The 22,912-nt window shown below is 45.4% G+C and overlaps 1 protein-coding gene across 8 annotated transcripts in view; it reads right to left on the bottom strand.

Annotated features, from left to right (window-relative positions):
* The window catches only part of ZMYM2 (zinc finger MYM-type containing 2), a 178,085-nt gene extending 161,283 nt beyond the window's left edge, over positions 1 to 16,802 (bottom strand). For 6 of the 8 annotated variants that reach the window (XM_077809171.1, XM_077809145.1, XM_077809186.1 and 3 more), the window contains exons 1-2: positions 16,695 to 16,802; positions 15,714 to 15,770 (exon numbers count right to left, since the gene is read on the bottom strand). The gene's annotated coding sequence lies outside the window, so the exon portion shown is untranslated. Of the gene's footprint in view, positions 1 to 15,713; positions 15,771 to 16,034; positions 16,065 to 16,467; positions 16,583 to 16,694 lie in introns of those variants that run through there. The other 2 variants (XM_077809154.1, XM_077809162.1) reach the window with 2 other exon arrangements.
* Positions 16,803 to 22,912: the final 6,110 nt, after the last annotated feature.

Raw genomic sequence — 22,912 nt, 5'->3', positions numbered from 1 at the left:
GGGACGAGGTTGGGGTGTAAGATCTGACCATGGTCCTGTGACAGCAGGTCCGGTCGGTTGGACAAGAGTCAGGGAGGGGCCGCTGCCAGGTTCATGAGTGTTTTCAACCAGTGCTGGCGAGGCCACAGCGGGGCGATCATGAGAACCTAGGACTTGTCTCTCTTGATCTTTGCTAGGACCCTGTTGATGAGAGGAATCGGAGGCAACACCTACATTAGGTTCTCTGACCACAACAGGAGGAAGGCAGCAGAGAGGGAGTCCTTGCCCAGGTCTTGATCGCAAACAAAACTGGTGGCATTTCCTGTTTAGCCTGGTGGCGAACAGGTCCACATGGGGAGTTCCCCACCTCTGGAAGATCATGCAGGCTACCTCCTGTGGAGCGACCACTCGTGGTGACAGGAGAAGTCCCTGCTGAGGTGATTCACTAGCACGTTCTTGACGCCAGAGAGGTGAAAAGCTTCCAGATGGATTTCATGCCTGATGCAGAAGTCCCAGAGACGGAGTGCCTCTTGGCAGAGAGTCAACAAACATGCTCCCCCTTGCCTGTTGATGTAGAACAGAGGCTGTGTTGTCTGTCAGGACTCTCACCACCTTGCCCAACAGGTAAGATAAGAAAACTCTGCATGCCAAGTGGACCGCCCTGAGTTCTTGGACATTTATGTATAACGTCATCTCCTCTGGGAGCCACATACCCTGGATCTGTAGGTCGCTAAGGTGAGCACCCCAGAGTCCGATAATAACTTGTCCAATGGAACCCCCACTGGGACCGTTGTGCAATCATTCTACTATCACAGTGAGGAGAGTGTGAGAACGGTAATGACCTTGTCCAGGTGATCTCTGGACTCGGAATAGACTGTCGCCAGCCATTGCTGCAGGGGCTGCATCCATAGCCTGGCACGGCAGACAACGTACGTGCACACTGCCATATGACCCAGCAGGTGCAGACAGACCCTGGCCATAGTCAGGGGGAATGCGGAGACTTCCGCAACAAGGTCTGTCAATGTCTGGAACCTTTCTAGAGGCAGGAACACTCTAACGCAGGTCAAGTCGAGCACCACTCCGATAAAAACTCTATCCTTTACACCGGAACTCACGTAAACTTTTTGTCATTCACCAGTAGGCCCAGGGAGCAGCACCACAACATCCTCTTGGACCTGAGACCAGGAGTTTCCCTTGACTAGCCAGTCATCGAGGTATGGTGGATCTGGATACCCCGACACCTGAGGTAAGGAGCCACCACTGACATGCACTTGGCAAACACTCTGGGTGCTGTCACCAGGCCGAACGGTGACACAATCGCAAACTGGAAGTGGTGGGGGCCCACCAAAATCCGGATAAAGCGATCTTTTAACGTCACAGATGCTATGTGGAAGTATGCATCCTTCAAGTCAAGGGTGGCATACCAGTCTCCAGGAACCAGGAAGTGAATGATAGAAGCCAGGGAGGCCATGTGGAAGTTTAGCTTCTTTAGATACTTGTTGAGATCCCTCAGGCCCAGGATGGGTCACAGACTGCCTTTGGGATTAAGAAGTACCATGAATAGAACCCCTTGTTCCTGTACTCGAGAGGAACTTCTTGCACCGCACCCAATTGCAGCAACCCTTTTATCTCCTGCATGAGGAGACTCTCGTGAGAAGGGTCCCTTAAGAGGGACAGGGGAAGATGGGTCGGGGGGGGAGGGTAAAAATAAAAACTGTAGGGTATAAAAAACATTCCACCACAGTATTGAGGACCCAGCTGTCTGAAGTTATAGCAATCCATGCGTGGAGGGAAAAAAAAAAAAAAAAAAAAAAGGAAAGGCAATTGAAGAACAGCAGGACAGACAGCTACTGGATATAATCTTCTAGGTTGCCCTCGGGCGCACCCTCAAAACACTTGCTTGCCCCCCTGCTTATTGCGGGTCGAGCCCGACTGGGCAGAGAGTAGAAGTGGGTGGCTCAGGCAGCATGTGTAGCCCCTACCCTTTTTATGGGAGGGGGCTCCTGGCCGGATTGACTCTCTTGCGCCTGAGAGTGCTGCAGTTTGAACCGCTTACAGGCTGGACCAGTAACGTACAGCCCTGAGTTTTCAGGGTAATGCAGTAGTCCTTTAGGCCATGCAGTTTACTGTCCATCTGCTCTGCAAACAGGGCCCGGCCATCGAAGGGGAGGTCCTGCATCGATTGCTGAGCCTCCGTTGACAGACCCAAGGGAAGCAGCCAGGCTGCCCTTCGCATGGAGATGATCCAGGCCATCGTGCAAGCCACAGAGTCCACTGCATCCGAGGCTGCTTGGAGGGCCACTCTCACTGCAGCTGTGCCCTCTTCGAGGATCGCCCGGTATTCCTTCCTGGACCCTTCGGGCAGCAAGACCTCGAATTTGGCCATAGACTGCCACATATTGTAGTCATAGTGGCCAAGGAGGGCTTGGTCGTTGGCCAGCCACTCTCAACTGAAGGGTGGAAGACTAAAATTTTTCGCCCGAACGGATCAAGTCTCTGAGTTTTTATTCTTGGGCACAGTCCCAGGTTGATCTTGTCTTTCCCTCTGGTTACCAGCCTCAACTACGAGGGAGTTTGGGTGAGTATAGAGATACTCCTGGCCTTTAGCTGGCACAAGATATTTGTGCTCAGCCCTTCCTGAGATGGGTGACAGGGAGGAGGAGGTTTGCCACAGGATTTTAATTATTTTCAATACCCTTGGAGTAGGGGTAAAGCCACTCTCACGGGTGCCTTGGAGCAAAGTACGTCGAACAGTGAGTCAGACGGCTCCTCAAGTTCCTCTGCCTGGAGTCCCAGGTTAGAGGTGACCCTCTTCAAACGCTCCTGATGAGCCTTAGTGTCATCTTGTGGAACTGGCTGAAGTGGATCTGTAAATCGCTTTGTCTGGCAATGATTAGGACAAAGCCAGTGCCGAGGGATCCACCACATCCCCTGGTGGTCCAACTGGCTGCTCCCCTAGGTCCTCATGGTTCTGGAGGGTCTTCCCCTGGGGGGCCTCCACCTCCGGAGGAGGGCAGGATGCTGTGGCCAATGGCCTGAGGCCCCTGCCAATGGCCTGAGGCCACTGATCGGGGATTGGTCCTGCTTTGAGCAGGGGGTTGGACTAGATGACCTCCTGAGGTCCCTTCCAACCCTGATATTTTATGATTCTCTGATCGGGCAGCCTGGAAGGCTGGGTGAACCCCCATGGATTCCAGGGGTACCAAGCTGCCAGCCATTGGTCCGGAGGCCACAGAGTCGGTTCCTGTGCCAATGAGGTCGACGGTACCACTGGTACCAAGACCTGTCCTGCTAACAGGCACTCTGGTCAGCACCAGAGTCATAAGCAGAGTGGATGCTGCGGAGTGACTATGACCAGCTGGCCTGGTGGCCCTCCTCCCCACGGTGCCGGCCGCTGTGCCTCGACACCGACTTGTCCGATTGGGATGCGTTCCTCCTGCGGGATCCCAGGAATCTTTAACGTTCGGTGGATCTACATCAGTAGACTAGCGATCTATGCCTCACGCTGCTTGACCTGTACCGGGATATAGAGTGGGACCGGGAGTCGGAGAGGGTTGGACGTCAGTAGAACCTCCCCGATCGAGGGGATTTGCATCTTGACGACGGGCACCAGCAGGGGGGTGACTGGTGACCCTGTTCCGCCGATCGGTCTCAGGACTGGTGCCAAGGCATTGGAGACACAATGGATCAGTCTCAACACTCATGCTGGGGGGGCGCGTGCCTCTGCAGGTCTGCGTCAGGTTACTCGCGTGCCGCGCCTTGAATCCCGCTGTCGGTGCCCAAGTCCGGAGACCAAAGAGGGCTTCTCTGAGCCTGCTTCCCAAAGTCCGAGGCATAACAGCTCAGGTGGGTTTACCCCTGGGCTTGGGTACCCCTGAAGCTGGTGTGGGCGGCATCGGCAGCGTCAGGATCTCCTGTGCTGCCTGCAGGGTTGCAGGCATCGATGGGACTTTGAGTTGACAGAGGCCCTCGTCACTGTCCGGTGTAGCAGGCATAGTATGGGAGGGGCTCGACCCCTCGACAGGCGCTGGGGCCCAACTTCCTGACGGAGGTGTTGAGCTGCCCAGCGCAGGTCTTGGCTCTCCTCCAGCCCTCTCCTTTCCTTTACAGGAAGTGGAAGATCTTCCCCTTGCTGACCTTTTGGGCTTCTTGGCCGGGGATCAGTGCCGGCTCACAGATGGCACCAGCGGGGCACTCTGTACCGACGCTGCAGTGCTCAGGGCTGAGTCGGACCGCTGCTCCAGTGCCGGGGTCAGCGCCAACTCCATCAGGAGTGCCCTGAGACGGATGTCTCTCTCCTTTTTCGTTCTGGGTTTGAACTTACAGATTTGACACTTGTCGCTTATCTGTCCTCCTAGACACACCTTAAACAGCTAACGTGTGGGTCGCTGATGGGCATGGGCCGCTTACAACGATTGCATAGTTTAAAGCCTGGGGCATGACCGGCCCCTATGCTGAGTCCTGTCCGGGACCAATTAACTAGAACTAAACACTAAGGGTAAAGACTAAACTATTTTACAAGAAACATTCATGAGACACAATGAACTAAGCAAAAGCTAGCCAAAGCAGTAGAAGTTCCAGCACCGTCACTGGCAGCAAGAAGGAACTGAGGATGGGGGGAGCCAGTAGCACCACTCCAAAGGACGTCAGAGCCAGTCCCCTACGGATACTGCTAAGGGAAAAATTTCCGGCACCAATGCATGTGGCAAGCACACACACACACCCCTAATATGGAATGGACATGAACAAGCACTCAAAGAACCGCCCATTCTTTTAACCTAAATTAAAAAACAAAAAAAAAACATTTATGGTGAGATCTACATAAAAGCCAATCCACCTGATATGAAATGGTGTATGTCACTACTAACTAGAGTATTAGTCTGAGCATAAAGCGGACACACATTAATATACTACTTTTCAATTAAAAGTTAAAATATTTAATCTGAGATCAAAGATTATACAGAATGTTTACGGAAAACTAGGCCTATTCCGCAGCACCATCAAAAAACAGATCTGATAGTGGTTCTTTACCAATACATTACAGATTTTATCATATCATCATTATAGCCCCTTGAAGCCATAGTCATTGACTAGGATTCCACTGCGTACAAACACAGAACCAAAAAAAAAAAGTCCCTTCCCCAGAAGCCTACAATCTAAGACAAGAAATGGGTACGAAACAGGAGACCACAAAGTAACGCTGAGACAGTACTGGTCAGCATGACAGGCAACTGTTTCAGCCCAGCAGCCTCACTATTGTCAAGTTTTCTGTAGGCATCACGGCACAGGAGAATTTTAAAGGAAGTTAATGAGATAGCTTTACAGATGTCTGCAGGGAGCCTCTCCCAGGAGAAAGCAAGACAACATTTTTTTGAAAATGTAATAAGTGGGCAATGGAGATTCCTCAGACCATGATGGCAGAGGCAGGAGTGGACATTTTGATAGTGAATGAGAAGACAGGCAGGGTGGGGATTGGCCATGCAAATGAAGACAAACAATTTATGTCTGATTAGGTGGAGAAGGAGGAACCAGTGGAAGGAAAAACACAGAGGGGTGACATGATCTAAGTGATGGGCTAAGAAAACAATACATGCAGCTGCATTCCAAATGGCTATGAGCCAGGCAAGACTGCATTTGTCAAGGCCAGAGATAAAGATGTTGCAGTAATCAAGATGTAAGGTAATGAGAGCCTGCATAAGAGTTTTAGCTAGATGGATGAATAAGAAAGGCCATATCTTAGAGATATTATGCAGAAAACCTGAAAGATTTAGATATAGCCAGGATGTGAGAACCTAGAAAGAGGTCCAAGTCAAACATGTTACTGAGCTCATGGGCCTGAACTGCAGGAAGGATAGTGGTGTTGTCCAAAATAATCAAGAAAGGAGGTATTGGAGAGGGCTTGGGGAAAAAGATTAAGGGCTCTGCATTAGCCACACTGAGCTTGAGCTGACAACTAGACAACCACAAATAGATGTCAGAGACACAGATTTTAGTTGGGAAAAAAGGAGACGGGTCTGGAGCAAAGAAAGATCTACATATTATCAGTATAGAGATGGTAGTTGAATTTGTATTTTTAGATGAGATTACCTAGAGATAAGGTGTATAGGAAGAAGAGAATAGGATCCAGGGCATATCCCAAAAGAACGCCGCTGCTGCCGCCCCCCCAAAGTTGGAAGTGGAGCTAGGGAGATGAGGAGGATCCTCAAAAGGACATGCTGAAGGAGTGATTTAAAAAGGCAGGAGGAGAACCAGGAAAGGACAGTCAAGGAAATCAAGGAAGACCAAAAAGTGCACAGACGACTGTGTTGAAGATGGCTGCTGATGGGAGTACTGATTCTCAGATTTGGCTAGTAGAAATCATTAGAGAGCAAGTTTCAGTTGCATGCAAGGGGTAGAAACCAGAATGGAGAGCATCAAGGGATCTCCAGACAGTGACTGTAAACAGTGCAGTCAATGAGCTTAGAGATGGAAGGGAGAAAGGGCAGTAGTTGAAGGCGCAAGTGGATCAAAGGAAGGTTCTTTTTAAGATGGAAGAGACAAAGCCATGCTTGCAATTGTGGGGAGGGGGGCATGTGGAGCCAGAGGAAAGAGCGAGAATATTTTGTAATATTTTCAACAAAAGAGTTAATAAAAAACTGGCTCCACATTGGCAGGGCACAGTGATTGTGAGCCGTAAAAAGGGTTCAATACAAAAAATTCTGAGTACCTGCCTCTTTTTCTATAGCCCCTTTAAGGTCTCTCAACTTGGGCACCCAAAAGTCAGGAGTCACTTGACCGCTAACATTGAAGTTTCTGTGGGAGTCCGGCATGAAGGTTCAGTGATTTCTTAAAGGTGTGTGGCCTGGTTCAGTGCTTGCTGAAATCCTTTAATGAGGAGGTGGTGCTGTGGAATTTCCACCCCCTTACATTTCTGTTTTTCTGTATAGTATCTAGGAAGAGAAATCAACAATGGCTACTGAGCCAGCATTAGAACTGACCCAAAGACGAGAGGCGATGAAGATGGACAGATGCAGAAGCTGCAGGATGTATTTCATCCTTGAGGGGTATCTGATGGAAGACTATTCTCAACTGATGCACTCTATGTTGAATACCTGGGATATTAACCTTCTGGGATCAAGGCTGGCATGACTGATAAAAAAAGCTTTAAAATTAGGAGATATGGAGAGTAGGTTGGAGAGACTCGTGAAATCTCCATGCCTGGCTTCAAAACAGGAGGAAGGAAAAGAATCAGCTAAATGAAGATATAGTGATGTTCCGTTATCCTTTATAAGATTTTGGACAGCCAGGAAAAAGATATTGAAATATTGAATGCAGTAGTAGTCGTCAGGTAAGTGTTATACTTATTGAAAGGGCTATATCTAACTTGACTAGAAAACTGGATGGGTCCAAGGGAAACAACTGAAATGCTTGTATATGAATGCAACAAGTCTGGGCAATAAAATGGAGGAACTAGGACTACTGGTGCAGAAGATCAAGCCAGACATAGGGATTACAGAAACATGGTGGAATAGCACTCAGGACTGGAATACAGGTATCAAAGAACATGTGCTGTTTATGAGAGACAAAAAGGTAAAAAGGTGGTAGGGTCTTGAGGGATGGATTGTAAAAGAGGTTCTATTTAAATAGCATTAGTGGTCTACTATGGAGCCCTAGGGTCAGATGTGCATATGGATAGTGATCTCTAATATTATTAGAGAGAGAAATACTTGTGGGAATTGTGCATAATGAGAGACTAACTTCTCAGGTATAAATTGGGGAATAAATTATACTAATACTGGTAGGGCCCAGATATTCCTGGATGTGACAGATAAGTTTTCTTCATCAAACTGTCCCTTAACCAGCTAGAGGTGATGCAATTTTACACTTAGTTTTGGTAAGCAGTGAGGACAGCATAGAAGAGCTGGGTGTAAGATAACCTTGGATTGAGTGATCACAAGTGGATTCAGTTTAAAAAAATTGGAAGGATAATCAAAACCAGGTCATCAACTGATTTTTTTTTTTATTTCAAAAGACCAGACTGAGAAATTAAGGGAATTACAGAAGTTAACTGGACTGAAGAGGTCAAGGACTTAAATGTGGAGTATGCTTGGAATTTCTTCCAATTAACCATACAAAAACTATAAATTTGCATACCAATCGAGGGGGGAAAGGGAGGAGCGCTTGTAAAGAACAGCTTCACCTCCAGACCCAGCTAGATGAATAACCAGCTCAAAAAGGCTATTAGGAGTAAGCAGAGATCATATAGGGAATGGAAAAAGGCGTTGATTGGCAAAGGGAGGTTAGAAAATGTAGGAATAATACGAGAATAGCTAACAGTCAAGCTAAATTAGCTCTTGCCAAGAAAATTAACATGAGGGTTTTTAGTTAAATAAATAAAAAGAGGATAACCAAGGATGAGGTTTGGCCACAATGCAGCGTGCGTGGGAAGAAGATTAAAAATAATCTAGGTATGGCCCAAAAACTACATGAGTACTTTGCCTCGATTTTCAGTTAAGGATGATAATAGGGAGCACATGCATGAAGGCACTACAGCTAATAGAAATGAATGTCCAGATATGGAAATTATCACATCTGAGGTGGAAGAAAAGCTTTAGAAGCTTGATGCGCTCAAATTGGGAGGACCAGATAATTTCCATCCCAGAATGCTGAAAGAAAAGGCACATAAGATTGCTACTCCTGTATTAAGGATTTTTAATAAATACCTATTCAGGGGAAATACCATATGCTGGAGAATAGCAAACACCATACCTATGTTCAAAAAAGGGGAAAAAAAAGTGATTCGGGCAGTTTCAGACCAGTTAGTCTGACCTCCATAGTATGTGAGGCTTTAAAACTGTGAAGGAAAGAATAATTAAATTCATGGAGGTAAATGGATTTAATGAACATGAGTTTACCAAAGGCAGATCATGCCAAACTAATCAGATTTCCTTCTTTAAGAAAATAAATGATTTTTATAGATAAGAGAAGCACGTTAGATTTAATATACTTGGACTTCAGTAAAGCATTTCACATGCTACCACAGTGAAATTATTAGCTAAATTAGGGGAGATGGGGATCCGTACAAAAACTGTAAGGTAGATAAGGAACTGACTCAAGGGGAGAAGGCAAAGGGTTGTGCTGAAAGATGAATTACTAGACTGGATGGAGGTTACTAGTGGAGTTCCTTAAGCATCGGTCTTGGAACTAATCTTATTCAATATTTTTATAAATGACCTTGGCACAAGAAGTAGGAACGTGCTAATGAAATTTGCTGATGACACAAAGTAGGGAGGCATCGTCAATATAAAGGAGGATCAGAATGCTATACAGGAAGATCTGAATGACTTTGAAGACTGAAGTGACAGAAATGGAATGAAATTCAATAGCACAAAGTCCAAGGTCATGCTCTTAGAATGTAAGAAGAAGAATTTCTGCTACAAGCTGGGAGCTTATCATCTGGAAGTGACAGAGGACAAGAGAAACCAGGATCCGTAGGTTGACGAGAGGATGATTATGAGCCACCACTGTGAGGCAGCTGCAAAAGAGGCAAACATGATCCTAGGATGCATCAGATGATGCATTTCCAGTAGAGACAGAGTAATATTAATGCAATTGTACAACGCATCATAAGACCTCACTTGAAATACTGTATACAATTATGGTCACCCATGTTCAAGAAAGATGAATTCAAACTGGAACAGGTGCAGAAAACTACTAGAATCATCAGGGGAATGGAGAGCCTATTTTATAGAGAATGGAACAGCTTGGCCTTTTTAAGTTTAGCAAAAAAGAAGGCAGACAGGCGATATGATTACTCTCTATAAATAAATCAGGGGATAAATACCAGGGAGGGTGAAGACCTATTTAAGCTACAGGACAGTACTGACACAAGAACAAATGGATATAACGGGCCATGAACAAATTCAGGCTGGAAATTAGAAGAAAGTTTCTGGTCATCAGAGGGGTGAGATTCTGGAATAGGAGTTGTGGGGAGGAAACAATTTACTTTTAAGAGCGCTGGACATATTTATATGAGTGATTTTATGATGGGGTTGCTTGTGATAAAAGGCATGACTCAGCAGTTCTGGGGCTCACTTCAGGTTTATGTCTTAAATTCCTAAAAACTCATGCTTCAGGATTTCAGCAGGCCAGCTGCAGGTCAGGAAGGAACAGCCTGGAAAACACACACACACTCACCCCCCAATGTATTCTGGGGTGGCTTTTTTGTCTCCTTCCTCTGAAGCATCAGGGATGACCATAGTTGGAGATGGGACATTGGGCAGGGTGTGCCAGGGCTTGGAAGTGGCACGGAGCATTCTCTCTCAAGTACTTGGCTCTTGCTCACATGCTGATTGCCACATGTAAGGTTGGGAAGAAATATTCCCCCAGGTCAGACTGGCAGTGAACAGGAGGGGGTTCCGCCTTCCTCTGAAGTATGTGGATCGTGATCACTTGCCAGGATTATCTGGGTATATCTAACAATTTCCCTGCTGTTGCAGGGGCCTAAGGCACTGGAGTACCTTAGGCCCCCATATTCTCTGACTGTGACACATAAGTCTAGTCTTTGTGAGCTGTAACACTTTGATCTAATTTTGGTTGTTGGATTTAATAAGCAGTTGCTGGGTGGTGCTGTTGGCCTGTGATATACAGGTCAGACAAGATGATCTGTTGGTCCTTTCTGACCTTAAACTCTGTGAAAATTGATCCTGAACTGAGGTAAGAGATATGTGAAGTTAGCATAGTAATTTTTTTAATAGGCACGTATATAGCATTCATTACCATGGTGTCAACGTACACCCAAATGATACAAATCAAAGAAATCCTTCCCAGTGTGCAACTCCAGCTTGCACCTTTTTGTATTGGAAGGAGAAGGAGGGATAGGAGAGAGATGACAGGTGGTTCAATTTATGCCTCAGTATGCTGCTGCAACTGTAATTATAACTATCAACTTTCCTGCTCTGCCATAATTATGCCAACCTCAAATGCCAGTTTGACCTCTTCCGACAGCCATCTTCATGCTTTCCACTATGATGCCTCATGCAGACAGAATGCCCACCCTAAAACTGATGTAAGGCTACTACCCTCTTCCAATGACCTCCTTCTGGTCCAACCCATGACAACTAAGTCAGAGAGGAAGGACAATACTTTTAAGTGATCTAGTGTTGTTAAAATGTGCACATAGCTAATTCACATAATAGCCAAGACTGGGGAAGGAAAAAAAAGGGAGTAACATTTGTTTTTCCACATTCTCATTAGCATGGGAAGTGACAAATGAAAGAGAAGTTCTTTGTGGCAGGACCATGTCTTTCTAGACATCTGTATTGCACCTGTCACACTATGGGGTTCCAGTCTGGATTAGCACCTTTGGTGAAATTGCAATAAAAATAAAATTCTTCCAGGTAACCCAACAATAAAGCTTTTTCCAGCATGGACAAAAATGAAGGAGTGCTACATTTATTTAAATTAACAAAAATAGTATTCTATGTATGTAGTTTCTTGCAATAAATCAGTCTGCAAAAATGTTTTAAGCATTCTAAAAAGCAGCAATACATTTAAATGCTGTATGTTCTAGAGATCTAAAACAGTGCACACCTGACATGCAATAACACAGCAAGATTCAAATTTAAGTTACTGAAAATCTTGAATGTAAATTTTAAGTGAGACCACCACCCAAAGCATGAGATCATCATCAAATAATCATTCAGTGTGTCTTAGTGCAGGATGGGGACAGAAGGGAGTTTAAACATTTAAAAAAAAAAATACACACACACTTTGGAGCTATCACCCACACAAGATTCTACTTCAAATGGGTTTTAGTGTCAAGTCTATACAGACTATGCATCAATCTGGAAATACTCATTTGAGTACAGAGCTGAATGACCTTGATTCATTTTGGATATATTGAATTAGTAAGACTTTCACAGCCTACATTATAAATGTTAACAGAAATAACTTTGTAAACATTTCCCAGTTAAAATAATTTGAACACACACCAATACAAGTTAGGCTGTCAACAAGAGCCCCAAATTAGACTCCCGGCAGAAAGCAGCCTGGTTGTTTCAAGACCACAGGAATTGCCGTATCAGATAAGAACAGCAATCCACATAAACCATTATCCTGTCCATGACCAGTACCAAATGCTTCAGAGGAAGATGCAAGAAACCTTGTAGTGGACAATTATGAAATAACTGTCTATAAGAAGTCTCTTAAGACCAGCACTAACTGACAAGAGTTAAGTCCTCAAGCATTAAGTTTTTATCCCTTCTTTAAAAAAAATTTAATCCTATTATGTAACTGTGGATGTTCTCATACATATATATATAATCCTATAAAACTCTTGGACTCAATGATATCTAGTGGCACTGAGTTTCACAGATTAATGAAGTTTTATTTTTTAACTGATCACTTCCAGAAACTGGAAGAGGTCTTAGACTGCAAAAAATCACTATTTAAGTACATGCAAGTTGAGTTTAATCAATGTATCAAGGTACCAAGTGAAAAGGGGCATAACAGTTAACTATACACCATAGGTGTCTTTATATTTCTAGTCCATTTCTTAACTTCTTTCAGGTGAAAGATTTCTCCTAATAGTATTAGGACTCAAGTGACGAGGAAATAAGCTTTGATCCTGCACGAAGAGCATAAAGGACAAGAAACCAACAACACAGAAGGACATAGTAATTTCCACTTTCAGCAACACTTGTGACTAGCAGGCACCCTACAAGCAGTAAGGAACGAAGTTCAAAAAGAACTTAGTCTCCCATCCATAAGAAAGCTAGTAAGTCACAGGCTCCAGGAAGGCAACATGACTAAGGCCATGTCTACACTTACAAGCGTACAGAGGCACAGCGATATAGCTGTGCTGCTGTAAAAGCACTCATGTAGTCGCATTATGTAGTCGCATATAATAAAACCAGCTCAATGAGCGGCAGTAACTATGTCAGCAGGAGAGTATCTCCAAACGACAGAGCGCTGTGCACGTGAGTGTTTATGCCGGCAAAACTTATTGTAGCTTAGGGTGGTGTTTTTTCACACTCCTGAGCAACAAAAGTTTTGCTGTTACAAGTGCTTGTGTAGACATAACCTAAATCACTGAGGCAAAAATTTGGCTTTAATAATAAAACAAGTTGCAGTGAACTACTTTTGACAGGGGAAAAAAACTGAACTCTACTAGCCAAGAAGACTCTAAACACACACAGTTATAAGGTCTACATTAAATAAGTTTTTATCCAGCTTCCTGGAGAAGACAAGTTCTCTCCCCAGCAGGTTTGATCCAACTAGGCTGCCTGTAACACAACCCTTCATCATTCCAGGGTACTTTAGACAGAATTCATTGCCATTTGAGGAAAACAGGCCTTTTGGAAGAAAATCTAACATAAAAGGCCTGCTCTTCACAAGCGTCGAAAATTCTGTAGCATTTTTCATTAGTAGCAGTACTGGCTCTAATGTCCTTGATCAAATTTCCCATTCCCCCTATTATCCAGTGTGTCTATTTGGTTGCCATCCACCATAAAAGATGTAAGCTAGATTTCAGTAGTTCTCTGTACAATACATAAAGTTTTTGGGATGAAGGATGCCACAGCAATGTAAAAATAGTAGTGCTGGACAAGGCACAACAAATAGCCAAGACCAAGTCAACAAAATCTACTAAAAGAGTTGGAAAATAAATCAACTGGAACCTTGATTCCAAATGCATTCACGTATGTTTTGCACAAGCTCAATTCAGAGAAGATACAGAATTTCAAATGCACTTTGTTTTTATATACTTGTCAAAACAATCCCTCCCAACATTTTATTCCAAAGAAAGAGCAACAGTAGAATGGAACAAAAAATTTAGGGTCAATGAAGAATTAAGATTAACTTAGTTTATTAATATGGTGAAATAGAGGCTTTGTAAAAAGGGATTTGCTCCACACATCTGCCTTTAGAACACCATGATGGTTCAAGATGTTTGGTTCTTATCTATACTTTTATACAGAAAGAGTGCTGTATAAAGCTATTCTTGTCTTCTAGCAGGTGGCCATGCAAGACTGTCATGAAAATGTACTCGTCCAGGCACAATAATACACTTGCCTTCCCTTTGCCATTGTGATAGTGGTAGTGATGATTATAATGATAAATAAACCTAATTATATTTACTCACACATCCAAAAAAAAAAAAAAAAAAGTTACTTGCCCTGAGTGAGAAGGCTAGTAGAATTTTACAATGCTGACATAAGCTATGTTACTCAGAACTTAGCTATTACAGCAACATGTACTACAGACAAAGTCTACAATAGTTATTACACTGGAATATATAATGAATCAGAACGGAGGCTGGAATGTAGCCTTATGCCACAGGCAAAACAGAAACATAAAAATTAAAAATAAGGTACTGCACCAAAACAGATATTAGAACAAGCTCTTTAATAGTTAGAGGCTGTGTGAGTGCTAATGGTCAGTGTTACTGCTCATTTTAGAATTTCAGAATAAATACAAACATGAATGCCAGAGAATTAGAGCTGTGGATTTATGTAGGGAGTCACCTAGTCTCTGTATCTCTGTACATAATAAAAAGTACAAAGTAAAGTTACTGCCCAATGCTGCTGGAAAAGAACTTCCTTTTTTACTTTCTTTGACTATCCTATGTAATATTTATATATCAAACAAGATGATTAAATGTTTAGGAATATTTTCAGATTTGGAATCCTTCTACACAAAACCGAGTTTACTGCCCAAAGTATGTCCTGACTTCTTGTTTTGTTCTGCCTCGCCTCCAGCACGTTTGTTAACGAGATGTTTCAGTCAATCAATAGATCGTTGCAGCGGCCTCCAGTGGCGAAACCCTGCAGCACCGACAGCATCCAGTCCCGTGAGCTCTCAAAATACATTGTGTCTATAGATACTAATATTACTTTCGCCTTCACTGCGCTACTTTGTAATTTTGGGATTCGTGATTCCACAGAGCGCAGAAAAGAATATTACTAAAAAGGTGCAAACCTGCGACAAGTTACAGAACCTATGTGAATAGGGATCAATAGTCGGTCTCTCCTTAGGTGACCTAACACCTAACAGAAAACACAATCTGCTTCGAAAATCCCATACCGATGAGACACTTAAACGGATCAGTGACAAGGTGTGGGTTTCTCAGGTGACCTCAGGGGTTTTGGGGAAAGAGTAAGGCAGATGGCTGCTTAACACAGGAACATTGCCGTGACACGTGAAACCCCAATGGCACCCGACAGAATCACCCAAGCAAACCCGCAGGCAGCAAGAACTGATCCAACTACACAAAGGCCAAACACTGGAATAGGCTCTGCGAATTACTGGATTATTTTAGATCTCTGCCTTCTCCCGTACTCCTACAGGCAGGTTACAGGAAAGATATAAAAATTAAAGATGGCTAAATGTGTCACGTTGTGTATTTTAATGTACAATCTAAAACTCTAGAGGGCAGCCGAAATATGCCCTCCCCCTCCCCAGCTGAGTAACATGAGCAGCAGCAGCAGGAGCCCGTCGTCTGCTTGCTGGAGTTGGTATTGCAGGAGCGATGCCTGCAGCAGCAGCGCCCACCCCGAGGAGGAGCCGCCTCACCGCCTCACAGCCATTACAGGCGCTTCGCCCCAGGGCAGCAGCTGCTGCACCCAGGCATCTCCCCCACCCTATCCCAGACGCTCCTCTTCTTACCCCGATCCCCACACCACAACGGAGAAGGGGGTTGACCCCCCAAAGGCAGGGCTACTTGAGGCAGTAATAGATACATAAATAGCACTCACAATGGAGCTCCTCTCCTTTCTGGTCTCTGCCAAGGCTGCACCAAACTGGGCTGGAGCCTAGGGGAAAGGCATGGGGGTTAACATGAGGCGGGGGGAGGGGGTCGGCAGAGTCCCCTTTGCCTGGGCAGGTATTACCTGCATTGCCCGCCACTTCCCTCCCCCCACTTCTACACATGGCCTTCCCAGTGGGTTATGGGGTATTACCCCAAAGAGACATCCAGCTCCCCGCTGAAGAAAGGATTGCACGGATCTGCCCCGGGGCCTTTCCTGGGAAGGTGCAAGTAAGAGGCAGCCCAGCAGCAGAGAAAGGGGGATTATTACCTGCTAACTTGCCCGAACAGCCCCTCAGCGGAGTCCCCGGCCGCGGGGGGCACAGAGCCCTCAGCAGCCACCCCTCTGGGCTGGAATAACGCCCTTACGCCCCGCACGCTCCCTCAGCAGTTGCCCCGGGTCTCGGGTTTGCCCCCCTGCAGTCGGCCGGCAGCACTGCCGCCTCCTGTCCGCCATTAGAGACACCCAGCCAAACAATACGGGAGGGGAGCAGCGGCGGCGGCAGCAGGATCCGCGGAGCGCAGCGCCGGGCAAGGGAGGGAGACACCCGCGGGCGGGAGGGGGCGAAGAAGCGGGGCATAACAACAGCGGAGGACCCGGAGGAGGAGGGAGCGAGTTAAAATAGGAGGCGCTAAAACTGAAACACCCCTCCCCCCAAATGCCCCTGCGCCCCCGGTTCTGTCCCAGACCCCCTCCGATTTACCCCGTTCGCCCCCACCAGAGCGAGACAGTCAGTGGGGCTGCCCTGGTCCTACCCGCTCCTCTCCGTGGCGAGAGGCGGCAGCAGCAGCGACGCCACAGTGGGGCACTTAGCCCGGGTGGCTGTGAGGCACGGCAGCTCCCCTCCCATCCCCGCCCTAGGGGCAGCTCTGAGCCTCCAGCTGCCCCCCGTCCGCCCCTAGGGTGCGGCACTCCCCGTCCCCACCTTACCCAGCTCCCCACCGCTCACAGGCACGGGTCTCCCCCTCCCCCCGGTCACACGCACTCCGCGCTACTCCTCCGCCGCCTCAACTCTAACTCGGTCCAGTCCCGGGCTAAGCGCAGCTGCTAGCGAGGGGAAGGAGGAGCAGGGCCAACCGAGCTTGGGGAAGAACGGCCTTCCTAATCAGCGCATTGGCTCCCACAAAGGGAGAGCTTTAGCGGTAGGCAAGCCGATTGGAAGGACCGTCCGTCCATCAGAAAATCCTGCGGCAGGTTGGGTCTAAAAGCTGCCAATCTTTCTTCTAACCACGCCCACCGTTCTTCCCACTTTAATCCATCAGGTTAGAGAAACCCGAATTTCATTGCCCACCAGCAGCAGCAGTTCTAATACCCGAGTATTGGGGCTGGGAGGCGACGGGGACTCCGCTCCGGTTCCCAGTGCTGCTGTTTGACAGTAACTTGCAGAAGTTTGGGTACAAGGCTGGCCACACTCATCCAGACAACTGCTGGGGTGGGGAGAGTATTACCTATCCCATCCTTGTGCTGAGTCCCCATGGGCAACAGCCCCAGTCGTGGGCACGGGGTAATTACCCCATGGTCGCCGAGGGCAAGGCGGGCACAGCTCGTCCACAGCTTCTTATAGGTTGGGCCCCGCCCCCGGCAGGGCTGTAAACCTGGGCTGGAGCCATTTCCATGAAGGACAGAGTGTGGCTAATGGAAACCCTCCCCCACAGAAGAGCGAGAGAGCGCACAGTCCCCTCTCCCGGGGCAGAGACTTTCCACACCCATGTCTCGTCGCCTCCTCCACAAAGGACTCCCACCCACGCTGGGGGAGGGAGCCATGTCAGCAGCCGCCATGGCTCCTGGAGGAGCTGCTGCTGGTGGTGGTGGTGGTGGTAGTGGTGGTAACGTCCTCCATTTTGTCGGAAGCTGCTGCGGGGAACTTGGGACCAATTCAAACCAAGCTGAGGCTCAGAAAGGGGCCAGTTTGAAGCGCCTCTGCCTTGCAGTGACACACGCAGGGCGCCCCAGGCAATGCCCTGGGGGTGGTCCGCGGGGCTCAGAGCGGCAAAGGCGGCAAGACTCCGAGAGCCAGGCTCTCCTCGCTCCCTCTGCCAAAATGGAGGCTGCGCACTTCCTTTGCGCGGCTGCTTCCCCCTCTCTAGCCATGGGACTCACGCCCGCTTCTTCGAGGACCTGGAGATCTCAGCCTCGCCCACTGCTAGTTAATCCAGCTCTTCCTCCTGAACGGCTCCCCCCTGCCCAGAAAGGAAGCAAATACCAGCCCTCTCCACCCTGCATCAATTCATGTCAACCACGCTGTGCAAAACGCCCCCGGAGAGAGCCTCATGCCTGTGTAAGGCGCACGGGTCAGTCGAGCTGCTTGCTCCACTTCCATCCCACCTCGGCAACCCTCTCACAGTGCAACCACAAATGCCAGGGGGTCGGGGCGGGTAATGTGCGGAGGAGCAGTGCCTCTGAGAAGGAGCTGAAGGGCTGGGCTCTTCTCCTGCGTGCCCTTGGTGTGTTAGGCTAATAATTTTCTTGCGGGGGATAGACTAGAAATATTAAAGCTTCTTTTGTCTCACTACAACTAATTCCTTCCTAACAGCCCCACCCTGAGACTCAGACTGAAGTCAACAGCCCAAGCCAAACACTTTTGTGACACCATTACTACATGGTGGTGGTAGGAAAGGATGATTAGTGCACTTCACCCTAGCTGTGGATGCCCTGGATAGAGGAGAACACCTGTTGCTACGGGGGAACATATATGTGTCCCATGGTAAACGGCACCTACGATACAATGTCATACTTGCCATTTTTGTGTCTGGCGCAAGAAAGAAATGAAGTGATAAAGGAAAAGGTCTAACTCAATGACTATGAAAGGATGACATTTTAAATTATGTTAATCACCATCCACAGTGAGGGATTCTTTTGAGTTAATTTTGTAAATAGTTTGAACCAAAACAGAAGAATGTTCAGCTAATTAAATACATAAAAACCAGAGAAATTTTTAAGATTAAACAAAAAATAAAATAAAATGATATAGTCTACCATTTCTACATTTGGTTTTTTGTTTTGTTTTCTTTGTTTGTTTGTTTTATGGGATCTCTGTATCTGAGAATCAAAACAAATTTAACTTATCCTCAATGGTCCACATATTTTGGCCACCCTTCTAGTTGCAGAGGAATAAACATGGCTCTGGTCTCTGTTCATTAAAACATCCTTACTCTGGAACTGTGCTTAAGTACATGCTTAATTTTAAGTATGTGTTTAAGTCCTGTTGAAGTCAATGGAACTTAAATGTGATTTTAAGTGCTTTTTTTGAATAGGGATGGACTTCAGCATGTGCTTGGGTGCTTTTCTGAATCAGGATTTGTAGATGGAATCTGTAATTCTATTTAATCAGTCAAAAGAGTAACCACTGAGCACTCTGCCACTACAAAGTCCCAGCAAGAGACCTGAACTAGCAATGGCATATAGGTCCCTCACACATTAGTACAGATCATTATCACTAGGACACCAGAATGTAAAGTTTATGTTTAAATTTGAACATTTGTGCTTGCAATTTTAGAAATGTATGTATTTTCTACTGGAGTTTTGCTAATCGTAATTCCACTAAAGGATCACAAATCCTAGCTTTGAATTCACTGTTTCATTACTCAAACTTGGAAAAAAGTTATGGCATATACCAATTATCTTTTAATTATTTTTTCAACTGACAGCAGTGAAAAGTGAGGGTCTGGCATAGACACTTATACTTTCCATTGCAAGCATTGTTGTATTGAGTTTTATCTGTCTTGTCATCCACAGATCCATGGTGAGGCTGACCTTATTTAAAAATACCATTAAAATTAATCAATTCCATCTTATGGTTTGAAAGCACTTGCTCTAGCTCAAAAATAAATAAATAAAGTATAATATATCTCTTCATAAACACCATGGATGTGAAACTGATGTATTTATACTCTCCATGCTACAGCTCTCATGGACAGGTGTGATGTCAGCAGCATCACTACAAAAGTTCTAATTTACTGACGAAGTAGATAAATTCACCAAAGCTGAACCAATAGTATAAGTAATGACTTACGTGAAGAGTGATATCCTTCTATGTCTCATGAAGTAAAAGTGTGGCAACTAAGTCGATTGTATTTTCACTGAGAAGGCACAATCAAATATTTGACATATTTTAAAAAGGATTTAGACTTTCACAGGAATCCTGACGTGTTTATCAAGCCAGCTTCAAATCAGGTGTAATAAATTGTGGGATTGGAATGTATGTACTTTAAATCTTCCTCCTACTCCCCCAACATTCCCAAGTGTTCACACATTCGAACGAATGGTTAGACTCTTGTTCCAGAATTAGAAAGTGAATATTCCATTTATTCAAGGACTCCCTCTTCACTATCACTATCAGGATTTACAACACTGTAACTGAGGACAGAATCTGGCCCAGACCCTCTGGAATTATGACTGTTTTCAAGGAAGAAGAGGCAATATTTGGATAAAATAAGTGTCTACCACTATTTGGCATATGTGAACACTTGGAAAGTGGGAGGGAACAGGAAGCTTTAAACTACATAGACTTCAATCCTACAATTGATTTGAAGGCTGCCTTGGAAAAGTATCTGTCTGGAACCCTAATAAAGCATATACCTTTTAAAATGTAAGTGCAATTACTATGACCAGTGTGAGTGAAAACAGAATCTGGCCTCTTGTACAATTTGTAACAAAAATAATTAATTTCTGTGTGCTAATTCATTGTTTTTCCTCTTCTCCTGTCTATCTCCCTCACAGTCCCTCTGTTTCCAGTCTCACTATCCCTGCTTCCATTCTTCTCTCCTTCCTCTCCTTATTTCCTGTACTCATTTCCCTTTCTCATTCCTCAGTTTCTTTTTCCCTTCCTTATTTTATCCCACTTTCTTGCTCCAATTTACTCAACTCCTTCTGCCATTCCTCAGCCCAACCCCATCCTATACTAAGTACATTCATACATGCATACCTAAAAACAAAGAAAGAAAGAAGAAACAGATGTTTATAAATTCCTTCGGACTGGAACAGTCTTTGTGTGTGTGTGTGTTCATACAGTGCCTAGCACAGTGGGGTACAGGTCTATGATTTGGGTCCCTAGGTGCCCTGGGTAATCATTCGAAGGGGCAGCAGCATCTACCACTGAGCATATCCATGGTTGCTGATAGTGGAACGGCCTTTAGCTATGAAGGCTAGCTGCAATATAACCAGGGAGACATGTCAAATAAGAAATTGCAGACAATCTGACACAGTACTGACAATACCACAAAAGCCCAAAGACTGTACTGGACATGGCAAATGTAAGCTGCAATTAAATAAGCCTACAGCCAATCCTAATCATAGTGGCATGCAATTGCCCTACCAGAAGGGATTCTGGAAAGGCTAATGATCCCCAATGGGTCAATGATATTTGTTCATAGAAGATATTTGTGAAACTACCTGCTAGTACCAACTGACATGGAAAGTTATACAGTATAATTAAACCTGCAAAGAAGCCTTGCAATCTGACTAGCTTCCTTGTTCCCAGGCAAGACAGTGTAAAATGGAGTACCGGGTGCACTGATGTGGTGACCAGGCATCCTGTATAAAATTGACTACTGGAAAATTGGAAAAATAATAGAGCTAAATAACCAGAACTATGGATGAGATGATGAGAAGGATGAATTTAAAAATAGCACCATTATTTGAGATCCTATTGGGATCCAGGACAATTACTTGAGATCCTAGATAGGAGAATAACATATTTTTGTGAACACATTGATCATCAATCACAGAGTGACTTGATTCCAGCACTCAGACTGTCAGGCAAGATCACAGGCAAATCAGGAAGAGGAAGAAAGCCAGCTACATTTGAAAAATCGCCAGATGGGCTGGTATCCAAAGAGGAGTGGAAGATTTACAATGCTGTGCCTGTCGCGACAGCAGAAGATGGAAGGTGGTGGTTGACAACCTCCATACTGGAGACATCATTCGAAGAAGAAGAAAAAGATGTTACTGCAATTAATGATAATAATAAATGATAAACTATAAACCGGGTGGCTGCAAACCGCAGCCACTGGGAGCTGCAGGCGGCCGTGCCTGTGGACTGTCAATGTAAACACTGTCTCGTGGCCCGCTACCAGATTACCCTGACGGGCCGTGTGCGGCCCATGGGCCGCAGGTTGCCCACCACTGCCTTATAATCATTTAAACTCTACCTTTTATAGTTAATAAACTTTTTTTATTATTATTAAACCCAGATTGTGCAATCCATATCTGGTGCGTGGGCATCAAACTGTGTATATCTCTCTTCACATTGAGGGAGAGAGCAAATTTACATGAGCTTGCGCTGTTCAGATCTTTCTATACAACGCGAGACAATATACCTTTGGGTTTTCACTCCAAGGAAGGTGAGTACCTGAGTGCTGGGGCAAGTCCCTTAAGCTGAGTCTTCCCAGAGCTGATCTCGGTGTTTGTGTCTTTCTGCAGCTGGGTGTGGCCCTGCCTGTGAGTGTGCTAGAGGAGGCTTAAGAGCCTGGCTCAACAAGACAGGACAAAGGGGGCCCAGGCTGGCAGAACAGGCGGGCTCAGTGGTATCCTTGTACATCAAGTGGCATCTTCAAGTGGGCCAACCCATCATATACACAATTAACAATATGGGCCCATCACAGCTTAATCACTTTGTTTGTGTGCTGTAATCATTTCCTCTACCCTTCTCTGTTTTCTTGAGCTGCATTGGGCATTTCGGCTGTTTTTTAGACTTGAGCTCTTCATGACAGGCATCTTATGTTTTGTATGTGTTTACACAGTACCTAAAGCAGTGGGCCCCCAATCCTGATTGGGGTCTCTGGGCACTAACACAATCATGAAAAAAATTGAAATTTCTTTCAACAATACGTTACCTGTATTTTTCATTATGAGTTTTAAGTATTAGATTTGTATCAGTAAATGTTAATAAACATCAATTTCACCATACATACATAAACTGATGAAAAAATATTTCCATTGATAGTGACAGAAATTTACAGATAGACAAAGTAAGAAAAATGCTCCTTGGAAACATATTAGAGTTTGATTTATTTATTTATTTACTTTGTATATTTTGACATTTGACATTGACAATTTGTGTTTTAATGGTTACAAGTCTTTAACTTTTTGAATCTCAGCTTCTACTGTCATTAAATAATTATTGTCCAACTCCCCACATTGTCTGACCC

Source organism: Eretmochelys imbricata, chromosome 1, assembly GCF_965152235.1.
Source record: "Eretmochelys imbricata isolate rEreImb1 chromosome 1, rEreImb1.hap1, whole genome shotgun sequence".
Classification (NCBI taxonomy): Eukaryota; Metazoa; Chordata; order Testudines; family Cheloniidae; genus Eretmochelys; species Eretmochelys imbricata.
This window is presented reverse-complemented; position numbering and strand designations above follow the sequence as displayed.